This window comes from Drosophila teissieri, chromosome 3L (assembly GCF_016746235.2).
Source record: "Drosophila teissieri strain GT53w chromosome 3L, Prin_Dtei_1.1, whole genome shotgun sequence".
In the NCBI taxonomy this organism is placed as follows: domain Eukaryota; kingdom Metazoa; phylum Arthropoda; class Insecta; order Diptera; family Drosophilidae; genus Drosophila; species Drosophila teissieri.
The window spans coordinates 642,322-654,851 of NC_053031.1; positions in this window are offsets into that span (position 1 = coordinate 642,322).

Below are 12,530 nucleotides of genomic sequence, written 5' to 3' on the forward strand. Positions count from 1 at the left end.
TTATTAAGGCGTTTAATTAACTCGAAATATTTAGGATCCCATTCGTGGCTGGGGGATTGGTGAGGGGGGGTGGGGTAACAGTGGAGTGATATCAGTCGCATATCATTCGTAGTTCTTTCCAAGAAGTCGCTTAATAGGTAAATTAAAGGGTCTACTTAGGGTTTCGGCTTCAGCTTCAGCTCGTCATTCATTTCATCAAATGGCCCTGATGGCCGTGAAGGGTGGGTGCCATATGATTTGATCTGAAATGCGTTTTCTAGAAGAAAATATTGCCCCCATGGCACACACACGCGCACACACGCACACACACAGCTGAGAGCCCTCTCGCACACCCACAATCACACGGCGTAGTACTCGTAAATGTATCTGTATCTGTACCTCTAGCTGTAGCTGTAGCTGTATCTGTATCCGTATCTCTGTGTCGGTGAGTTGCCAACGTCGCTGTCGTTCGCTTGTGACATGAGCTTGATGTTACATATTTCATATGGCACACTGACTGGTTCTGTATCTGTATCTTCACAGTGTGCGTAACTAGCTCTCCAAGTCCCCCGAAACCCAAAAGCCAAAACCCCAAACCCAAACCCAATCCCAATCCCCAGTCGCGGTCCCTCGAACCCCGAAAATGCTCCCCATTCGCGCGCCTCCGCCACAGGAATTCGTTCTTCTTTTTTTTGTCCGATTTCTTTTGGGCCTTTTTGTTGCTGCCTTTTGATCGTGTGCGTATGTGTGTGAATCTTTACACTGCGCACAAAGCGGGTGAAGTTCGCAGCCAGGCAGTGATGCGAGTTCGAGACCAGCTTGGTGGTACTAGGAAAATAACGCTCTGAAGTTACTTTAAAGTTGAGTGAGTTGAGTCTTCCTATAACAAAATCGTAATATTATATAAGGAGTATTCGTCTTACGTAATATCCCTCTTTAGGCTTATTCTAGGCAACTATATTCATAAGATATTGAATTGCACTTAATGTATATTTAATTGCAACTAATTACTCTACACAGACTTTAAAATCTTCCTTTCCAATGGCGTTTCTATCACATAAAGTACTATACAATTGTTAGAAAACGCCATGAATCGATTTGACTTAGCCTCAATCACATGCCAGTGCAATTACAAAGCTGATATCAATAAAAATAAACTCGTTTTACGCTTATTAATAGCATTAAATATTATTAGTTGATTGTTTTGAGTCTAAGTAGCCTTTTACATGAGCATGCTGTTCTGCTAAACGGTGGTCGTACTTGATGGTTTAGACGTATTCGGTTTGATTTAGGTGAAGTAAATACGAATATATGGGCCCTAATTAAATTACAAATAACTGATCAATGAAATCAAAGGCAATAAAAGAAGAAAACACCTTAGGTTATACCGTAATATTATGTATATTTCTAGCAAAGCTTAAAATTAGCTTTTGTACATTGGATTGTTATAAAAATTATAACTTTTCAAAGGCAAATACAAGTTGAAAATCTGATTGGGTAATTAAATACTTCACAAAATGAACTCTTTGTGTTATTGTATTTAGTAAAACTTTGTAACCTTATATGCAATGTATGCAAAAATTAGAATAATGTAAAGACCATTTCGAAGTGTGGGATCCCCAAAAACCGCAAACCGTGCGATTAACCGTTATGATTGCCTTGCCAAATCCGCCATTTTGCTTTCGATCGTTTCGTTAATGAAAATTTCTCGCTGTGCTTAGACGCCGCTCTCGCACACCAACGCAGTCGGGCAGCTAGGCTTTTGCAGGCGGCGAGAGAGGGACAGAGCGAGTATCTGGGCGAGAGTGTGTGTGTGTGTGCGCGCGAGGTTTGTTTGCTATGTTTTTCAGAACACAGAGGAGCAGCGACAACGACAACAAAAGCAGACAGAGCGGGCTAAAAAATTTTAGATTCCGCGGCCCCCCCTCCGCCGGCCCCCGATTCCGATTCCCCGATTCCGATGCCGATGCCGATGCCGAGTACCCGGATTGTGTGGCGTTAACCATTACATGCAAACTCACACCTACGGGCGATGCCGACAGAGGCGTCGGCAGAGGCGTCGGCAAGCGCTCATTCATTCATACTTGTTGCTTTGCCCCTGTCAGTGTGTGTGTTTCTGTTTCTGTGCCTGCGCTCGTGTATCCATCCGTGAGCCGATGTCCGTGTGAACTCCCCGCTGGTGTGTTGGTGTATTGGTGTGTCGTTCATTCCGCCGCAAACTAAAGTTTCGTGAGGCATTTGTTTCAGTACGTCACCGACAGCGCCATCGAAAAGAAGGAGGAGGCGGTGAGCCGGACTCAGCACTTGGGAATTATAGTGTGTAGAGTGTTGAGTGTGGTCTGTGGTCTATGGTGTGTGGTGTGTGGTGTGTGGAGTAGGACTGTCGCTGGCACCTGGTCACACTGCTAAGAGGGTTCTTGGCAAGTAACGTGCCGGGATTCTTTCAATTTTCGAATCTTGAAGTCTAAGCAAAAGTGTCGCCGAACAAGTGTAGTGTACGTAAAGCTTAATTTGCCCAAAATTTTGCAACTTTTTTGCGACGCAGTTGCAAAGAAAACAAAGCAAGCCAGCCAAGAGCAACTTAAACGACGTATTTAACAATACAAAAAATCGAAAAAATAAAAAAACCTTAAGCGAGAGAGGCGAAACTAGGGGAACACAACAACAAACGCGACAACAACAAGAATTAAAAACAAACTCGCTCGCGACTTTTGAGCCTCGCAACTGAATAATTAAAATTAGAAGCGGAAAAGTAAATACAAAAAAAAAGAGAGAAAAAAAACACTAAATAAATTTCAAATAAAGAACCCGAAACGCTTATACATACGTACGTACGTATATAAGTATTTGGAAAGAACAAAAAATGGCGCACAAAGAATCTGTGAACTTATACAATCAAAAATATTTTATTTGATTGCATGTCCATATGTATAAGTGTACATGTGAACTTTGTACCAGTGACAATGAGACTACAGACGCAGATGATGATTAAGGCAGCGATGAATGATGAATGAAACTCTGCCCTACGCTGATGTACGACCGATGTACTATCAATGAAAGGGCCTAGAAGATACCGAGCTATAAGATAAATCAAAACAAACACACCATATAATAACAGAGGTGTAAGGTGCGAGTGGATAAGCTCTATATACACACACTCTTTTGGCGGCGTGCATTGAACTAATTTGTCGTTGTTGCTCTTGCTGTTTTTTGTACGCGACTAGTTTTCCTCGTTCGTTTCGTTTCGTTTCTTATGCCTTTTTATAATACCCTCTGTGTATTTATTTAAAGCGCAAATGTTTTAGATACGACATATAGCCGGGGGGAGGGCGGGGACTGTGTTGAAAGGGGGCTGCGAGGGGGCGGGGACCAGACCAGAGCTAGCCAGTCAGACCGCTGTCGACAAATAAAACAACAAAGTAAACTACAGAAACAACTAAAAGGCAAACTTGCCTATCTGCCTAGCCTTATTGTTGTTGGTGTGTTGTTGTAGCTGCTGCTGTTGTTGTTGTTGCTGAATTTCAGTGCGTGTGCTCAGCATTTAACTAAACTGGCACACACGCACACCAACACCAGCGAACGGAAAACGAAAAAAAAAATGAAAACACACCACAGCACAGCTACACCAACACCAACACTACACTCAACAACAGGCACACAAAGAGGCACACCAACAGACACACCAACACCAACACCATCACACTGAGTTGTCAGGGCTGGCAGTCTAGTGCTTATATAATCACCGTCTAATGGGCTTTGTTTGTAAGTATTGAATGCAATTTGTTTAAAACTGTTTCATTTCATTATTACGTGTGGGAAAATGTGCAGCGCCCTTGTGTGCATGTGAGTGCAACGCGAACAGCTGTTTGCCATAACACAAAACAGCTGTTCGATTGCAAGTCCTAAAAAAGAAAAAATAAGTAAAGAAAAACAAGCAACAAGAAGAGCGACTGCGACACCGGCTGCGCAGCCATGTGTCCTTAAAGCATTCCCATTGAGAGACTTTCTTGCGCACCAAAAAATATCAAGTATACGCAACCGACACCGCAATCGAGAGAGGGAGAGCGAGCGAGCGAGTGCTCTCTCCGCGCGGCGTTGCCAGATTGTCATTTACGGTTATTTGAGTGAACCCAAGTACAGGCAAACTTCACTAAGGGGAACTAATATTGTACGGGTCAATTGATAACAATTAATTATCAAACTTATCAAATAAAACTCAAAGGTTATACTCAAAATTAATAGTTGAATTCGTTAATATAAAAATTATAAAAAATATAATTCTTTCTTGTTAAGAGAATTTTGTAGTGCACTAAAAAAGTGTTGCATACTTTAAATAACGTTTAAAGCCGGTGGTAAAAGTTGTAAGTTTTTAAGCAGATATTATTTATTATTGAACTATTTAATTTGAATTAAATTCAGTTCAGAAGGGACGGGAATGGTTTTCAATTACAGCAATCGACTGTAACCCAGTTAGCGTAGATCCGTGGATCGAGCGCATTTGAATGAAATCACTTAATTCGATAATTGATCATTGTTACGAGTATTATTATTAATATTTTTTTTGTTGTGTGCCTCTGGTAATTTGAAACCCATTAGGGTTGCCAAAGCGCCGCGGCAATTTGGTGAGCGGCAAAACTAGTGCGCAAAATGAGTTTGCAGCCCCATTGCGTATTGTCCGTAAAAATACTACTACGTACCATATAGTACATAATAAACAGTGAAGGCGCAATATGCGCAGCTTCAGTACAGAGCCGACAGATACGGATACAGATGGGCACACACTAAACACTCAATAGTTTTTCGGAAGGGGTTTTCGCTGTTTTCAGGGGGCGGAGAGGGACGAGGGCTACCCAGTTCTAAATGGCTGGTGGTGTTGTTGGCATTGTTGTACTTGGAGGCGCCTTCTTCGCATCGGAGCCTCAAGTTCGCATCGAGGGAATGAACTGGCAAACGAGTCGCCATGTGTATCTGTGTATCTGTATCTGTATCTGTGTTTATAGTTATTGTGTTGTGTGTTGTATGGTAGTTTTTTCTGCTTTCCGTAGTAGTTTCTGTCTTTCTATTATATTTAAATGCGCAATTAAGATTGGCACTGCCCGTGGCAGCGCAACAACAACAACAACACGAACCGCAAGAGAACAACAACAACAGAGGCGGTAACAAGATCAAAGTATTCACAAAATTGAACCAGTTTGAGTTTTACGCATTTATCATTCGTCGTCCGAATCTGATCAAAATCGCACAGCCCAAATCCGCGAAATCCACACAGATCTTTGGCTGCAGATAAAAAACACGAGCCAAGAATTAAAATAATTTCGCTTTCTGGGGGTAAAATTAAGTTAAACATTTAACCACATGCTCCATGTTGCATACTCGTGATTGATCGATTCGATTCGATTTGACACGAATATTTTGCTTAATTTGTGGGAACCAAAGCATAATGGCAAGAAATTAAGGGCTTAACTACAAATTGGTAATTGGTAAGGCAGGAATGTTGGCCAGGCCTCCAATTAGCATGTTACTTTCTCTTCAAAAACCGAATGTTTATGTCATATGGTGGAAAATACGTTTAGCCAGAAAACCGCAAGTAAATGTGAAATAGGTATAAAAAGTTTCTTCTATTTCTTATCCAATTTTATTATCTTTTTAATATCCAAGATCTATAAAATATCAAGTATACGCCAAACCAAGAGCTTTGAACCAAAATATAACGTATACGCCTGGTAGAAATGAAAGTTCCCAGCATTTAAAACTATAAAACTTCTCTCTCACTGCATTCACCTTTTAAGTTTTCAAAATGAGTATATTTGAAAGACACCCTCTATGCTAGATGCTTTATGACATTTTATGGCTTTTAATTGACCAGACGCTGTCGCACATGTCCGACGATAATGATCCGTTTAGTTATTTTCGTATAGACAGCGATTTATTTATAAATGCCGCGACGGATCTCTCCTTCTCCTTGCCAGCTATATTCCGATTCTTATTCTGATTCTGATTCTGGGTAGCTATATCTGCCACAGTGTCTGCCATAATTAGGCGCACAGTTGGCGCAATTAAGGCGCTGGCCAAAGTCTTTTACAATCGAACGTCATCGAGCAGCATAAATAATCGCAATCCAAATACGCGGCCAAACAAATATTAACAAGATCTGAGACCTGCGATCTGCGATCTGAGTTCAGAGATCTGAGAGGAAATCGCGGCACTGCCTGGAAATCGTTTAGCCTAGCGTTCTTCGTTTAGCTTCTTGTGTGTTTGGCTCTGACGTAAAATGGCCCGAGTCAATTTCGATTTCATTCAGCTCTCGATGACGTACACATTGGCCTCTCAACAATCGCCGCCCACCTCCCACCTTCCACCACCCCTTTACATTGCCGCAGCAGACAACCTTGTAAAGTTTTTGTGCGTCATTTGCGCGGCAGCGATTTCCACGGCTCTTTCCCTTCTGGGCAGTAGTTGTTTTGCAATTTTATCGCCGCCGCATCTCCAATAATAATATCAACTCGTAAAAGTCGTAAAAGTCCAGGCCCTGCACAAATTACACAGATATATGTACATTCGCATTCATAAGTTGCGTTGCGTGCGTCATAGTTTTCTGTAATTCTCGTAATTCTCGATCTCGTTACTGCCCTGGATATTTCCATATCTACTTGCGCAGGAGCTTTCTATATACTCCTAATCTGTCGGCGGTCGTTGATCGCACTCATCGAGTTTCCCCGAAAGTGATGTGACTAAGTGCAGGCTATTCTGGACTCATTTGCATACGGACTTGGAGCTGGTCGTGGACTGGTTCATAGGTCGCCTGTGACTCAATCTGCAAATGTGCAAATCCCATTTCCTATTCTGGGAACTATCAAATCGTTGCCGTTTTCTAATCGCTACAAACCCCAAGGGTCGCCCGAATTTTACAGAATTTTTCGTGAATCAGCGGACTTAGTAAGCAGTTTGCGGCGAGTTGCGACGGGTTTTAAAAAACAATTTTGGGAATCGCTCATTGTAATCAAGCAATAAAACTTCCAAATGCATTTATCATAATAAGTTGTCTTAGAAGGGCCATGTAGATTAGTGAAGTGCTGTGTTGTACAGCTAACTAACCTGTACTAACTCTTCCTAGTGTGAGACAGTGAGACTTTTAATATAGTTTCATTGCCATAACGGCCAAAATCTGTCACACAGACAAGTGAGTGCCCTAATTAGTTGCCCATTACTACTCCCTTTGTTTTTAGAGCAAAAAAGTGATATTCACAACTACCTTTCCTTCAGTGGCACTTCTTTGAAGTGAAGCGTATCCTAACTAGTGCAAATCCAGGACAATTCAGGCAAAGTGGGGGAGTTTCGAGGGGCTGAGGGACTGAGGGGTTGGGTATCGGAGGCGACCATATCGCCTTGGGTATTCAGATTCAGATACATCTGCCGCGACCATGTGCCATATCAAAGCCCATATAATCCGAACAAGAGGCTGGGAATCAAGCGGGCATTCAAGCGACTTATTTAGACACTCGCATTTGGACTTGAATGAGTTAGTTGAGTTGTGTTTGTTGTTGCTCGCCTTACTTCCGTTACTACTATAATGGGTGTACGCGAGTGTGCGCGCGTGTGGGTGTCGTCAGCGTGCATATGGGATGTGAGTATGAGTGTGAGTGTGGGTGTGGGTGCATGTGTGTGTATTATGTTTTTGTCGCTGCCTGCGATTTTCATTCATTAAATGCGAGCGCAGCACACACACCCACACACACACATGCCCCGATTGCGACGGCACGCACACACGAATACGTATTCGATTCATTCATAAATTCATGCAGCAGCAGCAGCAACAGCCGCCCCTCCTCCTCCCACGCCTCCACTGCGGCCGCTGCCTCTGCCACTGCCACTGCCTCTGCCTGCGTCGGCGTCTCGTATCATCGCTCCACAAACAACAACAAGAGCGGCAACACTGTGGCAGCAGCAACCTCGAATGCGCTCATGCCGCTGCTGCTGATGCACTGCAAGAAATGAACGAAGGACATAGGATATGCCAATGCTAAAAATAATAGTATTAGGCAGCTAAGTGTACACAAAACCTTTTGAAGTTCTTATTTAAAGAAAAAATATTTCAAACTAAATTTATTTGTTTAATTAGGTAGGAATCGGCTTATTTAAGATTAGTTTAGAAGGAAACTATGAACATGACCCACTTTCTACAAAAATAATGTAGCCTACTTACCAGCTATTTATTTAAACCCCCTTTTCTTCACAATCTTCCATATATTTCTTGCTGTGTTCTTGGTTTATCTCTGGCAAACGTAGCACCGTGGTTCCCGTTTCCAGTCTCCATTTCCACAATTTCCACATTTCCCCATTTCCCCGCACCGCACCGCCCGCCCGCCGCCAGCTGGCTTCGTTGCATTTTATAGATTCGTTCTAAATTTCAATGAAATTTCATTGAGCACGCATAGCACGGCAGCAACAACAATAACTGATAAGTTCGCATCGGATCGGATCGGATCCGTATCTCAATCCGTATCTCTATCGTTTGTCGTTGTTTGTTATGGGGTCAGTCATTCAATACGATCGACTGCAAGGGGGGAATGGAATGGGAGGGGGGCTCTGGAACTGTCGCAATCGACCCGAGCATAACAGAGAATCTGCCCCATCCGAGCTCCATTAATGTGCTGATTTCGTTCATTCACAATACACGATTGTGCTCACAATTATGGCAATAAAATAATAAAAACTCTATTAAACGGACTTCCGGTGGGCGATTATACTAATAGCCTACAAAAATAAATGTGAACCGAACTATAAATAAAATGGTATATACGCTCCATCGATACAGTATCAGTCGTAGTGGACACACCAAAAATGGGTACTATCCAACTAATATTTACCCTATGACTACTATTAGCTTGCCCACAACTGTGATTATGTACTCTGTACGGTTATGAATGAATGAAGTTCACACACACACATACACGCGCACTGGCGCACCCACACGTGCAGCTACCCACACACACACAGATACAACTCGTGTTTGGTTCGGTGTGGTTTTGGTCACATTATTTCCGGCCTGGCGGCTTTTGGCTGGGTTTGTATTTTTATTTATAGCTGGGGCGTCGGAACTTCTTCTTCATCAGCAGCATAGTCTTCTGCCTACTTACTACTACTCTTCACCTCACCTCTCCTCACCTCCCCAGCTGCCACTTCTCTGCCTTTGGTCCCAACATTTTGCACACTTAAAGAAATCTGATGGTCATACAATACAAACTTGAAAACCGTTTTAATCTGAGAATTATTCTTCCGAAGAAAAGCAATCTGTATAGTTGAAATTCGAATCTCCGAAGTTGAAATGTTTTCCAACTTACTTCCCATTTCCAACTCGCTTTTCTCTCGGTGTGCTTGTATGTTGGCCACTCCAAAAATGCAGTTGGCAGCACTTCCTCATTTGGACGCACCGGAAGTGAGCGGAAATGCTCGCACACTCGCATTAGTCACTTTTGTTTTCACTTCTTGAGGCACCCGCCCCCGTCCCCGTCTCCACTCCCACCATGTGTCCCACATATCCCCACATATGCACATTACATATATGCACGCATATATATCCCCACTTTAGCTTCCGTTGATAAAACCCAGTCCCGACCTCCCCTCCCCTCCCCTTCCCACCCCTCCCGCTTCCGCACCGACGGCTATTTATGGCGAAAGTGTTTGGTGGAATTTGTTTTTGTTGGGCCCCGAGTTCAATAGTGCTTTGAACTTTAGCTGCCCCGTCTCCCTCTCTCGCACCCCTTCCCCCGCCCGCCGTCCCTGTCGTTTCGTGTGTGTCTGACTCTTTCTGGCTGGGAATGCATCGAAAATAGAGCGGCGAATTGTCTGGCTGCCTCTGCTGCTACTTCTGCTGCTGCTGCTGCTTTGGCTTTGGCTTTAGCTTTAGCCATAGTCGTGGCGAAAAAGGGCGAATGAATGGGTCTCGGATCAGGAAAGGCGGTGGCGGTGGCGACGGCGTCGGCGATTGTGGGAGGGGCACTACTTCCGCCGCGGGGCTTACGCAAAAAGACGTTAAATTTATGAATATGAATGAGCCTCCTCCACGCGCAGCGCTCGATCCCCAGTGCCCCACGCTGCACTCGCATGGCATGGAGGCATGGAGGCACCGAAACTGGGCCAAATGTCATTAATACATCAGATCCGGACATGCGAGCGGGAAGCAAATCATGCGTTGACAGCGGGGGCCACGCAAATAGGGACGCAGGGGAAGTAGCATCTCGTAGCATCGTAGCATCTAGTAGGCAGTGTAGCGGTGCCCCGGGCGACGCCCACATTTGGAGCGGATTCCAAACTCCAAACTCCAACGACGACTGCGACTGCGACTCCTACTTGGCCACATCCACATCCACGTCCACATCCGATTGCAGCCAGTTTGCTGGCTGGCCGAGGAATGTGCTATTATTATGCCAGCCGAGCGAAGAGAGAGCTCTTGGCCACTCCGCGATTTTCTGCATCCGCCTCGCGAGGAATGCGAATGCCAAAGAACGGGCTGTATGCTGTTTAGGGAGTTTACCTAGATGTTGGTTGATCGGAATACTATAACTATACTATATAAGATTACTGGACATCTTTGAAAGGTCACCGATAGCGACCACTTATCACTCGCCGTGTTAGAACAAAAGCTGTCGGCGGTGGGCTGGTGACACGGACTTGGGAAGCGACAGAGATACGGATGCAACTATCCAATGGCCACCATACTATGGCCACAAAGGCGGGCGGTGGCCAGTGCATTCAACTGGAATTTGGGTCGGCTGGCGTGGCAAGATGCAAGCGGCAAGACGCTCGACTGCGCTTTCTTCCACAGCCACATGCACAGCCACATCCACTGCCATTTCCATATGCACTCCTGCTCCGGTTCCTGCGCCTCCCCCTAATTTCCCCTTTCCCGGCCGCCCGTCATTATCATCGGGTTCGGGTTCATTCAGCAGGGAAATGGAAAATGGGAAATGGGGAATGGGGACTGGTGGGTGGGGCGGCGTCCGTCGGGCGGTTCGTTAGCGGGCCAATTGTTGTCACTACTGCCTCTGTTTTTCTTTCTTTCTGCTCTTTTTTTCCTTTTTTGCCTTTCAATTGTGCGACTTTGTGGCGCTGCCCAACACTTGTATGCTAATGCAACAGCCTTCGCTTTCCCAGCACAGTGGGACCAAAAAAACATTATGCCTTATTATTATTATCTCATTATTATGCATTTACATAGATGCAGTTATGTTCTTTAAGCCCTCTGTTACATGTGGCAGATTCTCGTAGGAATTCTTACCGGCCAGACATCACCTTGTATCCTGGTAGCATACCAATTTGACCCACTGTACCTGCCCATTGCCACAATTGCAGTTGCAGTTGATGACTCTCGAGTGTGCGTGTGCCCATTTGCAGCGGCGTCAGCGTCAGCGGCTTATCTCCTCCAACCTGGCGGCCACTGCACCACTGCTCCTCTGCACCACCGTGCAAATGCAACTGCAACTGCGAGTGCAACTGACGAGCCACTGTTAATTTTGCCAAGTTTTTTGCTGCCCAGTTTTTGCTGTACTCTGCTGTACTGTGCTGTGCTGTGCTGTGCAAGTCTCTCATGCATAAAATTGTACACGACATAATTTTTCATGAAATGGCTGGGATCCTCCCGGTGCGGCGTCGTTGTCGACGTCTTTTTCCGACGTCTAACCAAGCCGAGTGGTACCAGTACCACTATATAGCCACCGGCTATATCCACATCCACATCCACGTCCACGTCCATCCCGTTGCCGTTGTTTTGGGCAGGTTCGGTGCACTTTTTGCCGGCTGACCGCGCTCACTCGAGTAGAAATTATGTGCAATTTGTCTAGCCAGGGGTCTGGTCTCTAGTCTCTAGAGTCTAGTCTCTAGACAGTAGTCTCTGGTCTACGGTCTACGGTCTGCAGTTCGATTCCGATTCCATTGCACTCCGCCTCCAACGGGTGCACATAAAGGAAGTTTGGATAGGATACTGGATCTTTTATCTATTGTTTTTGGATTGAAGTATTCATACAAGTTCAAAGTGCCAAGGTAAAGGTAACCACTTTGCTACTTGCAATGAGAGAAGTTATCTTTCTTTCTGAAATCAAAAAACAAAAGATAATTTCTCCAAGTGCATTGCGGCTTCTTAATGATCGGTGGGCTGTATGCGCATCACGTGCTTCCTATTAGATCGCGGGTATTATCATTAGGTTCGGTGTGCTTCGGTGTGGTTCGGGCCGACTTTCGACCAGGCCAAAAGCAATTACACCGAGTGGGGGAATTCTTTTGCCATCGAATCGCATCGCATCTACCGTACGATCGCTGACCATGCAGCCCGGGCTGCGAATGGAAATGGGAATGGAAATGGAAACGGTAATGCCAGTGCCTCCACGTCATAGGTGCTCCTCCTCAAGTGGTGGTGGTATATCGCGGCCCTGCTGATAAGATGTATTAATTATTTTTATGGTCTTGACGTTGCTCCGTTGATGTTGTAAATAGTACAAACAGTCGGTCGAAAGTCCAAGAAGCTTTTTGATTGGGAAATCTCTGTACTCCGCTGC